Source organism: Chroicocephalus ridibundus, chromosome 4 (assembly GCF_963924245.1).
Source record: "Chroicocephalus ridibundus chromosome 4, bChrRid1.1, whole genome shotgun sequence".
Lineage (NCBI taxonomy): Eukaryota > Metazoa > Chordata > Aves > Charadriiformes > Laridae > Chroicocephalus > Chroicocephalus ridibundus.
In genome coordinates this window covers 79,151,826-79,172,477 of record NC_086287.1, presented here as the reverse complement: position 1 = coordinate 79,172,477, position 20,652 = coordinate 79,151,826, and the positions used below count along the sequence as shown (strand labels likewise).

The 20,652-nt window shown below is 37.1% G+C and overlaps 1 long non-coding RNA gene across 12 annotated transcripts in view; it reads right to left on the bottom strand.

Moving 5' to 3' along the window:
* The window catches only part of LOC134515420 (uncharacterized), a 229,911-nt gene that overhangs the window by 109,962 nt on the left and 99,297 nt on the right, over window positions 1-20,652 (bottom strand). For 11 of the 12 annotated variants that reach the window (XR_010070993.1, XR_010070986.1, XR_010070985.1 and 8 more), the window contains exon 3: window positions 6,360-6,637. This is a non-coding gene — a long non-coding RNA (uncharacterized LOC134515420). Of the gene's footprint in view, window positions 1-6,359; window positions 6,638-15,905; window positions 16,039-20,652 lie in introns of all 12 variants that reach the window. The other variant, XR_010070987.1, reaches the window with a different exon arrangement.

Sequence of the window (20,652 nt, the reverse complement as noted above, 5' to 3'; positions counted from 1 at the left end):
CATTGCAAAGGATCTTTTTCTGCTTGAAATACTCAGATCATTAATATTAAGTATTGCTTCTGTACCTCTTTGAGGAATTCCAGTGTTACACAGGTGCTAGTTCAACACACTGCGAGAGAGTTATGATGACTTTGTCTTTCAGATAGCTAAGTCACTGAGGCCTATATACTCCTGAGTGCCGCTCCTGAGGGTGAAGCTCAGCACACAGAGAACCACTGGAGATAGGTCTGAAAGGTGCATCCTTTTCCAGTCCCTGGCCATAGCCCTGTCATAGCTGGTGAGGCAGTGCTGGGACTGCTGTCAGATTTTCTCAAAATGGTGTCAGGAAATGAAGGTACTGTTCCCATCTCAAACACAGTTCAAGAATTAGACAATGAAACGCATACTGCTGTCAATAAAATTTTGGCCAAAGTCAGGAAAATGTCTGGCGAGAACATTGTAAAAGGAACTGAAAATACTCTCCAGGTGAGAAGGAAAGATCCTATTCCTAGCCAAGGATTACATGTAGAAAACACATCACAGAGTTGTGCCTCAGCTAATGCTATATGAACTGTGACAGACTACCTTGTAGTACATTCACACATGCGTTTTCCAGTTGCATCACTAAGGAAGTATTCACTGTTTCTACAAACAGATGATTGAATACATTGTAACAGAGACTCCAGGCAAATTATTCAGTACATTTCTAACAAGCTGTTAATAGCTACGGATTCAAAAAGCTGAATTACTCCATAATAATTATTTGCTGTTGGATTCACCTTACCATCCTCTATTTATTTGCAGTGATGTAAGGTTTACCTTGGCCAGGTAAATTAAAAACAGTTATCTGCTTTCTACTAGAATTGTTAAACTTCTCAAAATTACTTCACTTTTCTAACCATGTTCAGCCCCACGGCAGTTAACGTTCTCTAATACAGTGCTTTCCCTTAACACACTAGGCTATAGTAGCTCAACTATGGAGTTTGAATTTCAACTGAGAAATCTTGCTTTCCAACCCTTATCATCTTCACTGTTGATGCCAAGCTGCACAGCTTGGCAGGTCACATCCTATGTCTATGACAAACGTGGGAACTGCTCTGTCTCCTGTCCCTGACATTGTGTAGTGCTCATATTCCATGCTTCCACTCTGGAAGCCACTGGAGTTCTGTTATGTTCTTGTATTTCTTTCCTGAGCTGTTGTCTGATGTTCCTACTTAAAATGTGGCTGGTATTATTTTCAGTGGCACTGGCATGCTGGAAGTCAAATTTAGCAAAAACCTAAATAGGGAGGGCTATTACGGAATACCTGTCCCATGGCATAATGAGAAAATTAATTTCACTCCGTTCCTAGAAACGCATAACTACTATGGAGGAGAATAACATCAAAGGTCACTATGAACTGTACGATTCTGAAAGGGAAATTTGAAAAAAAAGGACTCACAAAAGATAAAAAAGAAAAGATAAAAAAAGAAATCCTTCCATCTAGCATTAACATATTCAAGGAAAACAATAATGCACATTCTTAACCAAACTTTGATACACATTTTCTTTGTAGTATTCCATATAGCTATACACACATTCATACAATGTGTCTTAAAAATAAACAAGCCAAAAGTAAAAAATGCAACTGCCGAAGAAAGGTTATTTATCTTCAAACTGTACTGGAGAAATTAGTCAAGGGCAATTCATGCATGTGAAAATATGATTTCTAACACTGCCAAGGTCGATAAGACCTCAGGGAGTAAATGCTAACCATACAAATCAAAGATGCCTAGAGGCAGTTTTGAAGATGAGTGGCAAGGCTTTAATAGTTTAAAAAAGCTTGTTAATAATACAAATGAATAAGCAATGATACAAGAAGAGCAAATAACTTGTTTATGAAAGGAACAAACCACTGCTAGATGTCTTTCTCTCCATGGATTGGATTGCCCAAGCCCCAAAATCACACGCTTCTCTCCCACATTTCTTTTCTGTCCTACAATTCCTGACATTATACCCTCTTAAACCAGAAAAAGCAGTGGCACTGAATCAGCCTGTTTAAGCAGATGGTTTACAAGGTTTTCGCTTGATTGCCTGAGCCTACCCTGCCCCATGACAAGGTCCCATCCCATACTTATGGTAGGGGTATATTCACAGAATTAAGTATCTGATTCTTTCTCCAGCCTGAAAAATAAATAAAGACCCCAACAAGTCTAAATGAATCCAAGCTGCTGAATTAGTCTGGTTTTAAAAATTTCATAAAAAGACAACTTCAGTGACCGAAGTACTTTTATAGGAGCATTTCACCTTTCCCCAAGATGTCTAAACAGAAATTCATTTTATCTGAAAATGCATACCGGTTACCAATTGATTTATTATTTTGTTAAAAATTTTCCCATAGTAGATGAACAAAAAGCAAATGGCTTTTTTTTCTTCAATAATTGAAAATTTAAAATTTTTCATTTTAAGCCCAGGCTGTGAACCGAGAGAGTACTTTTGACTACCTGGCTCCAGAAGTGTCTTTGGTTGCCACTGCTGCAATATCTAAACATCTCTTAAGTTTCAAGTTGTCTTTTTCAAAACGTTGAGTAAGTTAGAACATACATATTTCCCACAGAGCTCAGATATCTGAGATACACATCTACTCAAAGATATCTGAAATCAAAGTGATTTTTAAAACAACTTTTTGAAGCAGCTCAGTTTGAGTCATTAAAAATAGCATGAATTACTAACAGGATGATTTTGTTTCTGAGTCAGACCCTCCAAAACCTAAACAAAGATGAATTCAGAATAGAGCTGGCAATTAGAACTCACTGTGTATTTATTCGTTTCTATTAATAATTAACAGTAAATTTTTGAATGTTCTGGTATTGTGCTATTATCTCACATTTTAGAAAATACAATCCATGATAACATCCTTATTTTATCATTGAAGAGATTCGAAGCATTTTCTTACGTTGCTCTGTGTAGGTAAACTGGTAAGTTGCCACAACCCCTTTCATCACCAACTCTTCCCTTTCTCATGCTCCTACTAAAAATTCCCATGGCTGTTCCAGTCTACTCCTCTTCATGGTCATTGCTTTTTAATAGCTCTGTCATCTTTATATCAGAAAATAAAAAGAGGTTGACTAGATATGCAGATTTCTCTGATTTAGGGATAGGGTAATTAATCCAGCATATTCAGAACCTCAGCATGAGCAAGCAGCAAAAGTTAGAATAATGAGAAAATGAGGATGCCGTGGAGAGCAAATGAAAGTAGATGCTTACGGATCAGTTGAATACAGGGAGAAGGCTGTAACCCAAAGTCACGCAGCCAATTTAAATCTGTTGGAAAAGGGTGCAGGATGAAAAGAAGGGTGGCAAAGAGAGGAGCCATCAGCCAAACATGCAAAACTGCTGCGTTCTACTTCACACAGTTATGACTCCAGACAGAAATTGGGTGGAAATTGAGCAGATGACTGTGGAGTGTGTAGGAGGGCAAGTCTCATTGTTAATCTTGATGTTAGAGACACTTGTGTTACTGCATGAATCCTTCCTGTCTTTTTGGCCTTTTAACCTTTCTCTGTTTAATCTTTTTCTGCTTTCATTCATTTCCTTTATTCCTTGGTGTCAGGGCCACAAATTAGAGAATTTGAATCAAATTTCCAAAAGGGTGAAAGAATATTTGATCTCACATAAGCATATTTAATCAACAAGGGTGGTAGTCATGAAAAAGTAAGCACCATAGCTCCCTACTTTTTTCCTACATAGATGTACACTGACTCCTACTCCTGTACGACAATGCACTGAATTTGAAGAGGAGGTTTTCATAGTCCTCTCACTCTGGAGAGGGTAAGAGTGCTGGGCAACCTGCATGGAAAATACAGATGGAAAATACAGGAAGACCCTATTACACTTATTACAGTCAGTGGTTATCCTGGCAAATACCTCACTGAAGACCATATGGAAAGCCCAGGCTCACACTTGTTGAAGAATTCTTAGGAGTCTTAAGACTAGACCTGTACACAAGTTGGTTCCTCACATAAAATTTCTCCTTCCCACCTTTTCTCACTGCAGAGAAGGAAAAGAAGCTAAAACAGGGGTCCTCTTCCTTAAGATGAGTTGGTAAAAATCAAACATCATTTGCATGATGTTTCCAGTGAAATTTGCAGAGGATAAAGGGCTGTATAGGCCAAGACAAACCAGAAGCTCTACAAGTGGAGGAGGACTGTGTTTGTTGGCTGAGTTTAGGAATCAGTTGAAGCCAGACTACAGAGCCAACAACAGCTGTTTCTAAATTTTTTTTATTTTTATTTTTTTTTTTTGAATCTCAGCACAGCATGCAAGTAATTTGTTATGGACTTGAACTGGAGAAGCCAAGTATATAGTACTGTGGAACTGAAAACCAAAAAATATAGTATTTCAGGTTAGGAGACCTGTAGCTGGTAAGCTGAAACCACTATTTGTGCTTGCATTCCATTTTCTAGCTTGGTCACAGCACTCTTGTATCCTGATATATTGAACTTAAATGCGCAGGTATTGCTTCACATGCACTTTGGCTTTTTTCAGTGTATACAAACATGCTCACAATGTTTTAAAACTACCACCAGACTTTACTACCAGCAAAATTAGTTTCTGTTTTTTTTGTTTATTAGAATGCAATTAAGACTTCTGCCCATGGATCCATCTGGAGTTTGCTGAAATATTTTGCCTAGTAATCCCAACATATTCTCATAAAACTGTTCAGCTGCTCTAAACCGAAAATGCCACTGCTCCCTGCCTGCACACACTATTTTGAAAGGTAGAAAGTGTAAAGTTGTACAGACTATAGATAACGTAAAAGTAATACATAACAGTATCATACTTACTGCAGCCCCTCTGTAGCTGTTAGGGTTGACTATTGTGGTTTCCCTCAATCCCTCTCCTCAACTAGTCTCTCATATCCACAGTTTTGGTAGGCTTTCCCATGGGCCATGCAAGGAACACATCACTCTCCACATATAGGTTATAGGTCTATATGGGACATCTTCTTTGGAGACATTTTTAATCCTGCATGAATTCCTTAGCGTGGTTGTACTACCCCACCTTCCAGATGGCTGGCAAAATCCACATAATCATCTTGGATGTGGCAACAGCTAAGTGTTAAATGAGGTGGTCTTAAATGCAGATTTGATTGCCCAAGGAGACAGGCAGAAAAACAGGTGTTTTCAAAGAATATTTATTGTTATGGTAGCTAATCTGAAGTGTTTCAGAGTTATTTTAGGACAAATTCAGGACTAACAAAAGGAGAAGCAGAAAAAAATGTAATAGGCTGTACCCTGTTTTCTTATTTAAGACCAAAGTGTCATAAAATATTTCATATAAATAGGTAGGAGTAATAAAACCAAATGGGCATGACCAACTAAAATGTACATTATTTTAAGAGATAAGAGACAGATCAATTAAGACGATGTCTCAACCTACCTCTGGTAATTTATATTAGCTGAGGATCTGTCCCTAAGTATTAACACAGCAGTCTTGACCCTTTTTTTCTGCAATTCTAGATTTTCAAGACACTTTGCAGTTCAATGATACAGGGTAAGAAAAACTCTACTGCATGCTGCTTCTGGGTGATAACATAGTTGTCATCTGCACCAAAATCACTACATAGTTGTTTCTATTTTCTAAAAGATAGAGTGAGGAATAACTATCTAAGTATAAGCACAAAGGCAATTTTAGCTATGTAAAATACAATTATACTCGCTAGAATTTCTTTTGGACACGATTAGTAACAAATGTCCCTTGTCCTGTGAAAATGTGCCAGGAAATTTTAATTGACTGCAAGTATCCAAGGTTGCCATTTAACACATCATCTGAAAGATGAATTTATTTGGCCCACACTTAACTACCATGTAACCTGCATTACGGTTTACAAGATGGAATGACTTCTTTTTACATGACAGTTATTGGGCCTACTTCTACTCGCTGTTATGCCAGTGAAAAATTTGGAACAAGTCCATTAATGGCTCTATAAAATCAGGATAAAATTAGACTCAGGCCCACTATGCAATTTAAGAATAATTAGTATTACAAACTAGGCCAGTCTTCTGCTTTTCCAATTGGTAGCAAGTGGAACTGAGCACCAGATATCACATACTTCTAAGATACAAGATGCCTATATTAAGCCTTGGCCCTTCCACAGAGACCCAGGCTCATATACCTTGTCTGACATGACAAACAATGTGCTGAGACCACTGCATGCATGCATATTCCCTAGCACATTGGGAGGAACCCATCATGAAAATGCAGAAGAAAAGTGAGGAATTCAGAAAGAGATTTTTTATTATAATAACATTTACCTGCAAATCACTAAAGAATTACAGATTCTTTTTATTAACCTCAAAAGTTTTGAGCCACTTCTCTCTTGTATAGTTTGAGCCTACCTTTTCTTGTGAGTTCAAGGTTTTCCACAGCTTTAGATCAGGCAGGACTTTCTCTTCTGTTTCCTGACAGGGTTATCATGCTATACAGAACAGCTTTTTTCCTAGTATGGACTTCTGCTTTTTTACTGCTTTTTCAAATTCAGAAGCTCCAGACCTTCCTGGGGACAGCAGTACAGATTCAGGCTTCATGAAGTGGGTCTGCTTCTGGGGTGTTTTCAAAGCGGATGTCCTAGCTTGCAGTCTTACTTCTCTGCAGCCAAACATCCTTGTAGGGTTTCCTGAAATGGAGAATCACAGCTTACATGTCAAGAAAAAAAAGGGCAGGTGATTAGCATATGCTGTAGTACAAAATGACAAAGATTATCCACTGCCCACAACCAGTTTTCATGATCTCCAAGTACCAAATAGTAAACACACAGTAAGTGCTCAAGTGCTCTACCTAATAGAAGCTTTCTTTTTATATCAATCACTACGTTACTTATTTCTGTAATTTATTTATTGCAATACTCGATTCAGAAGCCCAAATATATAACAGGACTATAAAAACACTAGGAAGTGAAGTTTAAATTCAGCATCTGGTGAAGGTATGCTCTAAGAGTGTAAGCTAACAGGTGGGTGGGAAGGGGTTATTGATTTCTTTTCAACTGTTGTTCTAAAAATAGTAATTTTAATATATACTCAATTTGGAAGCATTTGAAGAGAACTAGATATATTGTTTTATTCATAATCTGTTCTGTACAAATTAAGCCAAGCATTCGGTCACTGCACAAGCCACTGTACTTAAGCGCAGCTCTGAGGAAGAGACAGTGGGAGAAGAAGGAAGGTAGAAAGAAAATAAGGTGCTGTATCAAGAGACAAACATTGGGATTTGTTCCCCTGCTTAAGAAATGAGCTAATTTGTTAGTACTTTCTTGGGAAATTCACACTCTGAAGTGAGCAAACACAAGCCAGTGACTCTTGTTCTCGCCCTTCTATTGTTGGTGTTGCATTACCAAATACTGCTCATTGCTTGCGTTTTTAGATTGTAAACTGTTGCTAACCAACAGCTTTACATGGATCACAAATATATGAAAAACAGTGTTTCCTTCCCACGTCTACTGGCAACTGGCTGACTTGAAAAAGTATGTTTCTATCTGTTACGGCACATATACAGGTTGATAGCTTTCAAATTATCCCATTTATGTTAGAACTGGTAAAGTGATATTCTATTATTTCATTGAAAATAAAATGTATTGAGACATTTCACATTGTTTTTCATTTTCCTTGTGTTTCAATATTCTCTTAACTTTGATTTGTGCCATCTAACAACTAAAAGTTATCCAAAATAACTGCCGCAAATTACATCCATTACATTAAAGATGATCTGTGTTTATAAAACTAGATTGTTTTATGAATAAAATACATTGAGAAAATATAGCTGTCTCAACAGCAATTTTGTCAGTTAAAAATACAGTGATATGGCTTGAATTTCTACACTTCAATGCATCTCATGAGGGAGTGAAATGCTTATTAGATGGTAGCATGCATTATTCTCCAAATCATCTTTTATATGCCTATTTTAAGTATTTGATTATTGCCTGGCTAATAATAGGTGCTTCTTCAGTCAAAGAACAGACTAGAGAAGATAGTGTAAATTGTAGTGTATAATTGCTCACTGACTGCCACTGAAAATGTTTAGCTACTACTGTATGACAATCTTCCTCTAATGTCTGCAGCCACTGTTTCGTATAACAGCAATTAAAGCTGTTGGAATCAGGAAAAACCCACCCAGAAAGCAATCCCACCCCATTAATTTTTAAGTGCATAGAATACTTCAGAGGACAGGCAAGCCCACCTGGGGCCAGTGAAAAGAAATCTCACCAGACATTGGTCTACTGGGGGCAGGAGATGGGTGGTGAAAAGGCTGTAAACCTCTGAGTTCCATAACACTGCCTTCCACAGCTCCTTCCCTGTCTTTGCCTCTGCTCCTTCAGTTTAGCCACCATGGTAACCACACAGTTACCATGGTGCATTCCTACACTGAACGTGCACACAACCGCATCTGAATTGAATTCGGAAAGGGCCAAGGAGGCTGTTAACCAAAAACTATTTCTGAGACTGTGTTATGGAGGAAGATCTTGAGAGTACAGCAGTTTGGTGAAACAGAGCAGTGAAGCACGCTGCCACAAATGGATCAGCATGTTGCAGACACTCAAAAAATTCCAAAGCTGCCCAGAAAACAGCAGGCTATGAAGGAACTGAAGCAAGAAGTTACCCCTGGAGACTGATGATTTTATCTTTCAGCATATTCAGAGATAATCTTCAAGGGAAAGATAAATGGATAACCCACATTTGAATTGAAAAAATACATGGCTCATCCCCCAGCCTCCAAAGATTTTAATGAAGCGATTGGAGAGAGACCTATGCAACATAAATAGGAAGCATTTCAACTACTCTGCATCCTCTGTAGTGTCAACAGAGCCAGACTGGAAGCACCACTAGCTGGTCTCAGTGACAAAAGCTACGCAGGGTATTGTGGGACAGAAGAAAATGGCTATCTTTTATGAGTGCCAACTCACAGGCTTGCCACGCGTGTTCAAGAGGCTGTTAATTTTCTGAACTACTACAGGTGCTCAAACCATCCTGCCCCATTGCTTCCTACCCCCAATCAGAACACTCACAAATTACTGCGGGCAATTTTGCAATAAGCCAATTGTGTTATCCAACCCTTTAACACTTAGAGAAGCCTTTTTATCCAGCAACAATGTAACAGTGAAGGTGCCAACAGATCCAAATGGGCTCTGGAATGATTTATTCGTCCTAGGCTTCTAAGCCCCTTTTCCTCAGTATTAATGCTAAGATTAATGTGTCCCATCAGTGTGCTGCCAACAGGAACTTTAATAAAAGCAAGAACAACTAGTTGGCTCAGCTTTCTTTCTACTTAAGGTTAGGACATCATAAAAACAGTAGCCTACAAAGGCTTTCCTTTTAATTTACGTATTACTTTACAAAATGAAAGTAATTTCATTCAATTTAACGAAAACACACAGATTACAGGAACATAAGTACATCACTGCCTAAAGTAATTCAATAGCCAATTTTTTAAAAGGATAATTGTAATATGTTTGTATATTTTTAAACGGTGCATATGCATCTTAAAACTTTTTAAAAACTTAGTGTAGGCAGATGTATTTGAAAATACCCAAAACAGAACATATACAATACTTCAGAATTCATAATGACAATGAGTGAAATCCATAGAGTAAATGACAGAGAGGATGTACCTACAAATTAACATTAAAGAATTTCTTAGATGTGAGGAAATACTTGTTTATGTAAGTATGGTTAAACCTCGGTCCCTTCAAAGTCTGTTTATCCACATCTATTACCGTGAACAATCCAAGTATACCATGCTGATGGTCTCAGCAGTGTGGACACTTGTCCTGTATTTCACATATGCCATTAAAGTCTACAACTGCCAATGAATCCCAATCAGCTGGACTAGATTTTGCCCAGGGTGAACTTGTGCTTAAGAACTCCTCTTCACTGGCCTTTCAACTACATAGTTTCTACACCCTACATCCTCAAGTGTCCAATTACAAAATTCAAACCCATCAAAGTCTGTCCAGAAAAGCTTGAAGGCACAACTAATGCATGCTATTTGAAAATATAACTAAAAAAACCAACCAAAAACTCTGTGCCCAGAGTTGCTGAGACAGTTTAGTGGCATTCCAATTAACTGCAGTGTGACAAAATCACCTAAATGGACTGTGAAGGATACTGCAGATTGTACATTGCATATTTGAATGCATAAAGTGTATCCATTTGGCATGTAACTGCAAAGCTGCCTAAGCCATTTAAAAGTGAACTTTCAAATTCATTCCTGATCACGTAGTTATACTACAAAATATCCCCATTTCTACCTGAGAGATGTTTTAAGTTCTTTTTCTTACTGTCACCAATCTTCCTGCCTTCTTTTGTGGAAAAAGTATGTATGTGTGCTCGTATACTTTTCTTTCTTCCCATCCCCTGTAACAATTGTTCACCTAGATCAGGCAGCAAAACTGCAGAATTGGTGGGTGGTGGTGATGGGTGAGTGGAGCAGAAACTCCATTTCCCCCTAAAAGGCAGAGGTCGCTCAACTGAAAGAACAGAAAGGCCTTTTATTCCTATAAAGAAAAGAAGAGGAAAAAGCTCTTCACAGTGAAGATGAAAAATATTGTATTTGAATCCTGGGAAGAACTACTTCTTCCTACACTGGAGAATAGTCTATTCACAGCACAATTTGAATAGCCTTTAGCTTTTCAAATATCTGCAATTGGCAAAAAGGATAATATGCATCTGTTTACATTTATTTTTATTTTTAGAAATTATTTTATGATCACAGTATGTATGCCACACTAAGACATTTCATATTATTCCATTCAAATGAGGACGTTAAAATTTCTTAATCATCTCAGGCACTTGGATTTGAAACTTCACCTACTTGGCTGTTATTTCAGCGTAGTGTAGGCTTTGACTTGTTGCCTCCGATTTTTAATGATTACTTGCATACTCCTACAAACATAGGACTTGTAACTAGCAAGAAAAAAAACCCTGGGAACATAACTTATACCTAAAGGTCTAAATGGATATATAAAACTGACAAATAGTTGACCAAATGCAGAATAATATATTATTCAGTGAACCCCACTTTTTTGTTTTCTGAAATGTCTTACAATCATTTTGAAAATTCTCAAATGTTTTCTAGAAATACATGAAATGTAATCCTTGAATTGCCAATGATTTCTAATTACTAATGGCACATACTTGTAAACAAAGAATTTTGTATAATGTTGGTTGGTGATATAAATTGTTATATTTCTAGTGTTTTATTAGACACATTACATGAATCAGTCCACAATGTACAAACTGAGAACTGTAAAAGTAAAAATTGACATTTAGCAGAGAGAACTTTCAAATAGAGGTAATTATATAATTCCTTTAATCAAGGGACACAAGCAACGTCACATGACAATCTAACACAATCTAACCATAAAGGTGCAGACTTGGTTAGGAATACTTATGTTTTAAACCAGCGTTGTCAGTTTATGCTGTGCTTGGTGAATACCAGCGAAACACAAATTCAGAATGTTACAGTCAGAACAAAAATTTCCTGCATATAACTTGTCAAGCTTTTAATCTTAAGCTTTACATTTTGTAAAGACTCCCACAATTAAGCTTTTTACTAATTGTATTAATAAAGAGTGGCAGACATATACTATTGCTGATATTAACCTGACAATAATAATGGATTTTTAATTAAGAAGTCTGGTACAAAAAGTTGGAAAGAGAGGTATACCCATTGAGCCCAAGTAGAATCATTGATCCCAGTTTCTGCAGTGAGCTTGGAAAGAACTCATCAGATAAATGGCTTGAGGAATCAACGTACCTCTAAATTTTATTTTACCAGCTGAAACTACAACCAATGATTTGTTGTAAAATCCTGTGCTCATCTGTATTTGAAATAGGGGAGACCCAGGGTCTAGTCTTTTCCAGTGAAAGGTTAATGGCCTGCCACTACCTTCCTGCATTAAGCTGTTTTCTGTTAGAGCTTGTTGGGAGGAAAAAAATGCCACCCACAAGTCCTATTTTATTTCCATACCATCTTCACTTCTCCATTTTAGTGTTGCTGTTGGTTTTTGCTATTTGCATTTCCTATCTCATGCTGCCTTTGAATACTGACTGAAGACAATTTGTCCCAGTTCAACACCCCAGACTTTGAGAAAGTCTAAATATGGATCCAAAGGTTGATAACAGGCTGAAACAAATCACCACTGTAAAACCCCTGAAGTATGCAGCAATCCAGACTGAGGTGCCTTACAGCGTGAGCCTACTTGATCTTGAGAGTTGAGAGCAGAATATGGTTGGCACCGATAGGATTACTTCATTTTTGGAGAGCAGATCATGCAGGCATCTACCCAGGGTAAGGGGAAGCCCTACAATTATGTTTTTCTGAACTAGTTAAACCATCTCTAATTAATTATGATGGTTTCAGCTAAAACTTTCCATATGAGCAATTCAAGCTGGACTCAACACTGAACAATCATTGTATTACTGAAATGCTTTGGTGTATTCTAGAGTTCTAACTTTTTGATTCAATGAGAAAACCAAAAATTGAGCAGTATATGTTATCTCAATCCAGGAGATTTATAAAACTCAGATACCTTGTGATTGTGTTGCTACTTTAGCAGGATAAAAATTCCTTTTCACCCCCTTCACTTTGCAAAATTTCCCCGTAGCTGTGTCTTAAAAACGTCAAACATACTTTACTGTTTCCAAATAAACACATCATTTTTGGCAGAATTAGTAGACAAGAAAGGTAGGGGCACTGTTGTTATAGGAGTTCATATAAAAAGCAAATTTTAATGTTTCAAAATTTAAGACTTTCCTAAAGTTTTAAAATACATCCTCCCTGACTCCATCTGTATTATTGTCAAAAGCATTACAAAGTGTCCCTTTGGAAAAGTAAATCTGATTAATTAGCATCAGTTTCCATTGTAGAATTCAACAGCTATATAAACAGCCATAGACTTTTCTTAACAAGTATTCTGTTATTGTTTTCAGCATTGTTAAAATCTAAAATGATTTAATTGTCTAACCATTGTGTTCTGTGCATTGTTTGCAAAGTTTGTCAAGTGAAAAGAATTTTTCTTACAGTCTTCTAGAATGATACTGAAACACACTTTTCTTCAGAATTGCTCTAACACAGTATACAAAAGCAGGATTGCTTTTAAGTAGCAATTCTGCACATAAAGGGAAAGAAAGCAGAGAAGCTGGCGACAACTGAGAACATGAAAATGCCAGAAAACAGACAGTTTTCACTGCAGTACTCTATTTCAATAGAAAGCTTGCATCATTGGTGATATCAATGAGATTAAAAAAATGTAGCTTTCATAGTTGTCTAGCAAGAATATGGTGATTTCGCCTATAGTTCCCCATCAAAAAACCTATCACTACACAGTAACAGTGCTTGGATATTGACTCTGTCATGGCAGTTTAGATTTTGTGCAAGAAGCTAAGTACACGGAGACCATTACCCACAGAAATCCCCACATCTCACAGAAATTACTGCTTTGAAGGCACTCCTGCCCCATATCCTTGTTGACCTCAGTTCACAGCAAAATAAAGCAGGGCTACAGCTCTCAACCAGCAGCAAGGCACCCTCTCAGGAAAGGGATTCACATCACCAGCTCCTCCTGGAGCCAGCTGATCACGGGCCAGTGTGGAGTAGCTTGCACTGCCTGCACTGCACCAACTTAATGCTGGAATTGCAAAGACTTGAGTTTTTAGCTCTGGCAATCTAACACCTTTCTTTCTTTAATATTTACTTCATACAAACAATTTCAGAAGTCCCCTGGCACTCTGCACAAATTCTGCTAACACATAGTTCCATCAAAAATTAAGAGAGCAAAAATATGTGTATATGTTTACTTTCATATTAATACCCACAGAAATTCTTCAACTGTGATCTGTAAATGTAAATATAAATCAGGAAAAAAAAGTCAAATCCTCACAACGTTGACTTGCTTGTAACACAAAAAGCGGCATTTCAACATTCACCAGAGCAACCATAAATAACATGGCCACCTTTAATTTGGCCTCCAATATCTGACCAACCTTGATTTATCCACAGACAAAACCAAGCCTCTCTAATTCGTTAACCAATCACTGCAAGTCTTTTCTTACCAACCAATAATTCTGCCATCTCTAATTTACCAATAAATAATTCTGCACTCTCAAATTTACTAACCAATAATGTGACCAATTTGCTGACCAATGATTGTGTCAACTGGTAATACTGCCCCTAGCAAACAGTAATTTGCCAAGCAATATTTGGACTTTCCCCCCCCAGCAATAAAGAACTTCAGTGGTCTTGATTCAGTATCTACTACATTGGTCTGAAAGTGCTTAATGTGGATAGTTACTTTTTTATAAAGTATTTTCTTGCTGTGGGAATAATTGTTTACATTGACTGCATAGAAATTGCACGTCTCTCCTTAAATGCCCATGAACTAGAATATTGCTTTCCTGTTTAGCAATATTAGCATTTGAGGGAAGCCTATTTTTTCTGTTAGCGGTATTCCTCTGCATATTGCTAACTCCTCTGTTAGTACTGTTGTCATCATGCTGGGATTTGGCGACAATTCCACAGTGCTTGGACGGTGTGCATTGGTAAAGCAGTGACACTGCTAGCCAGCTCTGTCACCCTGCTGACCTTACCACCCAAGTTGATCCTGTCTGGGCAGATATTTGAGCAGAAAGAGTTCATATATAAAGCCATGTGACTGATTTGTTTTTTCTAATTTCTATGTCCCTTGGCTTGAGTGAAAAACAGGTCTTGAGTTATTGGTTTCTTTAAACAATAATAACAGCATTTTGAAGTCATGTAGTAACTTCTGCAATCAATTTTACCTCCAAGAAATGTTACCAATTTTGTGTAATTTTATTAGTTCATATTAAAGCCATTAGCTAACACAACATTAGCTCAGTGAGCAACCACTCTAACACCCATTTTACAGGGAAAGTCTACAGAGAATAAGGGTATAGCAGGAGTGACCATCAGCGCTGAAATTAGTAAAGAATTTCCAAGCTCCAAGCTGCTGGCTCAGACAGCTACAGAAAACAAAGTATCTACAGGCTGTGGGCAAAATCACTGTAAAATTATACAACAGAATATTTGCAAAGAGAGAAACTGTGAGTTTGGGCACAGCTCTACGCAAAAGACAATAACCGCACCAGCTCACCTTATATTGTTCCTTGTAACAAACCCCCTAATATAGTTTACTGATTAATTTATTGCATATTGCAGGAAATTATTTAAAGCAACATTAATTCCAAAACAGAACAAAATTTTGAGATTTCTAACTTTTATGAGAAAAAAAAAAAAGACACCTACATTTTAAATTCATATAAAACGTTAATTGTTTCTGTTAAAATTTCATCCTGGAAGTAGTAGACTGGAAACACGTTCTAAAACTGCAGGCCTCCTTCTTTGTCTTTTTCCTTCCCATCTTGTGGGATAAGCACAACCTAAGTAGCACTGTTGCTTCTCACTTTTTATTTCATGAAGTCTCCTGGGATTCTTGAAAGAAGAGGCAGAAATGCCATTCTGGGTGGCTTTTCCCTTAGAGGAGGTTGTGAATAGGGAAAGTTAGCCAAGAAGGAAAAGGAGTTGGCCAAGAAGGCAGGAATTCCCAGAAGGCCAGAGGTTTGGTATGCTTAATATTCTCTTGGTGCTGGAGAAACAAGCATAATACAACTGAAGCTGTACTAAAGCTCATTTCCTGAAACTAGTTATATGACAAAAGTAAAATATAAAATCTCACTATCTGAGTTTTAAGGATAAATAACAACTCTTATTACAGCTGCAGCAGTATTTCTGGTAAAGATTTCAAGTAGCCATAACATTGGGGTTTTTTTCCACAAATATTTTTTTTTACAAGCTTAGTCTTGTTTTCAGTGACAAACACTTCATTAGCCAATACTGGGATGATTAACTCGAATGGAAAAAGCAGTACTGTTTACCTGGTGAGTATGAAAAGCAGGTGTGATGAGATAAAGGCACCAAGAATATGTGTGCATGCATTTCTTCCTCATACAAAGCAGAAGAGGGTGAGAAAATGCCGTAAGTAGGAGATGGAGACTGCTGAGGCTTAACCTGTGAATAAAAGATAATGTAGGACAAGACAGAATAAATGTGAAAGCAGAAACATGGAGAACTAGCAGAGGGACAAGACGGTCAGCCATAACACAAGTGACAGCAAATAGGAATGTGTCTACACCTTGAAAAATGAAAAGTTAAGTTTCTAGATGTGTGTAGCTGCCCACATTGCTCTTCAAAAGTGGGCATGAGAGGAGAAAAATTTACCCATACAGGAGTTCCTAAGTTTGTTTTACAGTACGCATATGAGTATATCCATGAGGTTAGAGAGAACAGTACAAAGAGAAGTGTCAAAGGGAAAAGCACATTAAAAGCACATGAGCATATACATATAGTGTTAGTATAACATTTTACACTGCGGGGAGCATGACGATTGATGCGGGTGGGAAGGGAGTTTTGCCTTGTCTGGTTAAATTTCCTACATTAGAGTACTATTGATTTTCCTAAGTATATAGGATACTGTATATACCCCATTCTGCTACCCTTACACAGGTTAATTCTTTTATCCATTTCAAACCCAGTGAATCAATAACGGTGATCAGGTAGCTTGTGAGATTGCCTGGAAAACACATCCACAAAGTAAACCCAATACAATGGCCTGTCTATGTGACTTAAAGCTTAGCACAGCATTGAAAATCGCTAATGGAACACTGTGCCGTTTGTTCATGCTACGAGCAGTCAAGAATCATGCATAATGTAATAGTGCATCTGCTAACAGCAGCTCACACAAGCTAATTTAATCTTGTTTTAAACTAGACACAAGGAATTAATCTTTAAAGCTGCTCCCGTGATTCTCTTTGGCCCTTAAAATATCAAGGATCTTTCCACCTCCCCATTTACAATACTGTAAAGGGATGCATTTCAGTTATCATCATGTATTTACACTTCATCTACATTAGCTGGAAAATTGATGCAACTCCATAATTTATCAGTCTTAAAAAGCACATTGCTGGCCCAGTCCAGAAACTGTGTTTTGTGTTGTCACATCTGAAACTGGTATTAAGTCTCAGGCTCTACCGTGGAAGTTGGATACCCTAAATAATTAATATTTGAAAAGAAATAAATTACTCCACCCCCAAGTTTAGTTTGGCTGTATTAATTACATGAGACTGTCTCTCAGCTATTTGTGGTGTAGAAGTTACCTTTAATAGTAGTACTATTATTATTGTCTTAATCACTTGTATTGCTACAGTGCTATTGTGTTTGGTGCAAACTCTGAAAAAGACAGTCTTCACCCCAAATAACTTACCACCCACATATAAAAAAGATATAGACAGATTGGAAAGTACAAAAGGAAAAAAAAACCAAAAACAGTATTGATGAGAAAGACAAGAAATAAAATACTCATAAATAGTAAACTTGACTTTGGCAAGATTTCAAGTTAGGAGCTCAATTGTGAATTTTTGGATCTATAGCCAAAGAGAAATTTTAGTAGGACTTTGAAAGACAACAATGAATTATCTTTGCAAATGTTCATGGCAAGCTCCCTGTGATCATAAGGAAGAGTGACAGAAGAAAAATGCTCATAGGAAAAAGCAACAAGTAGGAGGTGGAGACTGGTCACTCATCACGACTGGTGAGGCATATGTTGTCTTGTTATTGAGAGGAGGATGACAGATAACAGGAAAGGAAAGAGTCAACAAGAAAACAAGTATTTTACTATGAGTGTGATGGAACTAAAGGAAGAAAAATAAGGAGGGAGGGAAAGAAATAGTCTAGGTAAGAGGCTTTGTGAACGGTTTCTGATCATGTGCAAGAGAAGCAATACTATATTTCAAGCAAAGTTTAGTATGCAAGAAGCAACAGAGGATGATGAGAATCTGGAAAAGAGTTTATGCTGCAGACAGAACAGGACAGGCTCTCTTTCAGAAATGGCTTTCCAAAATAATAATCTGAAATGATTCTACAATAATCAACAAGACCAAGACATGGCCTGGACATCAAATATTGGGCTAAGGGATGGTGACAGTAAGTGACATGATCAGGATGTTGGACACTGCAGTCAACAACAGATAAGCAGAAAAGACGTTTGGTTGTTGTAAACAGCTGTCAGCAAAAGTTTAAAGCTCTACTTCAACTGTGATACATTGAACATTGATGGAAAAACATCAGATGGCAACAGGCCAGTATTACACTTCAAAGAAGTAACGTTCCATTTCTCAGAGAAAGAATACCAAAGTGCTAGCAAAGGATATCCACATGAAGAGCTAGTGCAACCTCCATGCTCATTCCAGGGGGGCTGGACTAGATGACCTTTAAACTTCCCTTCCAACCCAAACTGTTCTATGATTCTATAAGGACAGACTCACTGGAATCAAATGACAAAGCCTGAAATTGATTTAGAGGAGAACATCAGAACGTAGTTCAACAAATTTAGCGCAGAGACACAAAAGGAAAACAATGAGTAGAAATGCTAGAAAAGAGACCAAGAACACTTTTTAGAGAGAAAAAGTTAAATTGTGTTTGTATGATGCAGGGTTAACCCAGTACAGAGATACATGAGAAAGATATGTTCAGAATAACAAGTATAAAAAGGTCACCACATGGGGATGAAGTTAGAGGAAATGGACTGAAATGGAGAAAGAAAACAATCATCATGCACTGTGAGAGAAGAGGAAGAAAACTTTTGGGGAAGCAGAGAGAAAGCAAGCAGGGAAGGCAAAGAGGTGGTTTCAATTTTTTTTTTTTTTTTTGGAAAACAAACTCTAGCAGGATTTTGAGTAGTGAGCGAGTAGTAATAACATAAAGGTGACCTGTACTTGTTGGCATAGGCTCCAAATAAAATTCAGAACAAAAAATACATTATGAAAGCCGTGTGCTTTCATTTCTGATAAAATTTGATATTGATCTGTAAGTAAACATGCTAGCAAGCAGCAAACATGACAGAACTTGCTTATTTACTCAGGTCTAGAATGAAGGGAAACACTGTGCTTCTGTGGCATATTAGACTTGTAGGAATAGCAGAGTTAGGTCAATGCCAACATTCCACATTTTTCAATATCAATTTTAGATTCAAGACAGCCTTCCAAACCCAGTTGGAACCCTCAGGTTTTATTCTGCATCCTAAGAAATACAAATATGCCCCAGATTTTCTGGAAAACTATAAATTGAAGTCCTTTGAAACCTGTTTAAGACCACTTCAGAGGTTGGTGAAGTGTTGCAGTTGGAGCATTCACTAAGGACTGTTCATAAAATACCTCTGCTTAAGCTTTAAACATAAACAAGCCTCATGTGATTCAAACCTAAGTATCTCCCACTCTGATTTATAGTAAATGTTTAAGGGACAAATAAGAAAAAAACACAAAGTCTGATAAGGACAATCTTTATACAGATACAAACTAATAGTCAGAGAAAGAGTTCTCTAAACCCATTCAGACTACTTCTTGTTAACATGAATTGATAATATTTCTTTAAACAGTTTCTGAACACTTGGCTCTGACCTTAAAAATGCACAATCCAAAGATCGTCAAGTAGTCAGAGAGTAGTGGAAAAAGAATAACAATAATAAAATTATACAATTTATACACGTCAACTTGATTCACAATAAGCACAGCAGAGCTTTAAAAGGGACTTAAATGTCAACAGGGTGTTATGAATGAAAGAACAGAATAAACATCCATTATGTTACAGAGTATGTGAAAAACTGCATGGAAAATAGAAATGAGGTTTGATTTAAGATTATGAACCCATAAATTCACTTGTACTTCTTACATGTTAAGCCTGTCTCATACAGTACTTATTATTATTATTTCTAAAGGAAAAAAACCCCTAACATCCTGTATAATCATTAGAATTTACAGGTTCCTTGTGTTTCCAGAAAATACTTTGTTGACTCCATTCTCATTTATAATTAATTTTAAGCTCCTTTCTGTTTGTTTTAAATGCATCTTATCAAATAATTTGAATGATAAAACCTCTTTCTGTATGTACACACATGCACACATAAATGATATGTAATATACACATCCAAAAATGCTTATCATTACTTTTCTCTCAGATATTTAATGTAATTTTAATACAAGATATCCAGTATAAACAAACATTTGAAAATAACATTTAGCAGAATTTCCTTTAGGATTAGATTTGAGGCTGTGAATGAGGCCTGAGCTGCAGAGATTTTTCGTGGCCATAAAAGGAAAGTTTAAGTAAACAATACACTGTTTTTATTTAAAAAAAAGAAGAAAAAAAGAAAAATCATCCCATGCCAAGCCCAGTCAAAATGCATTATTAGGGTGTCCAAGAAATTATAGCTTGTGTCCATTAGTCCTTTCAGGGTTAATATTGATGCAGATATTATTTCTATCCACGGTACCATTTATTTGAAATATTATGACTGGGAGTAGCTGCAGCAGTGAATCAAATCAATTGATAGAGCAGTTAGCCCCGCAGTCAAGGCTGCCTTTACACCGTGCAGCGAGCATGAAATATTATGGAGATTGTTCTTTAAAGTGATCACTTTATCATCATTTGTCTGCAGCCCAGGCTATTCCTTCCTGCCTCGCTTCCCTGTTGGGTTAGAGCTGTCATAACTCAATCAGCCGTATAATGCTGTTCATAGCACCTCCGTAGCAGGTATTGAACCTGTCAAGGGCCACTGAGGGAATTATACTT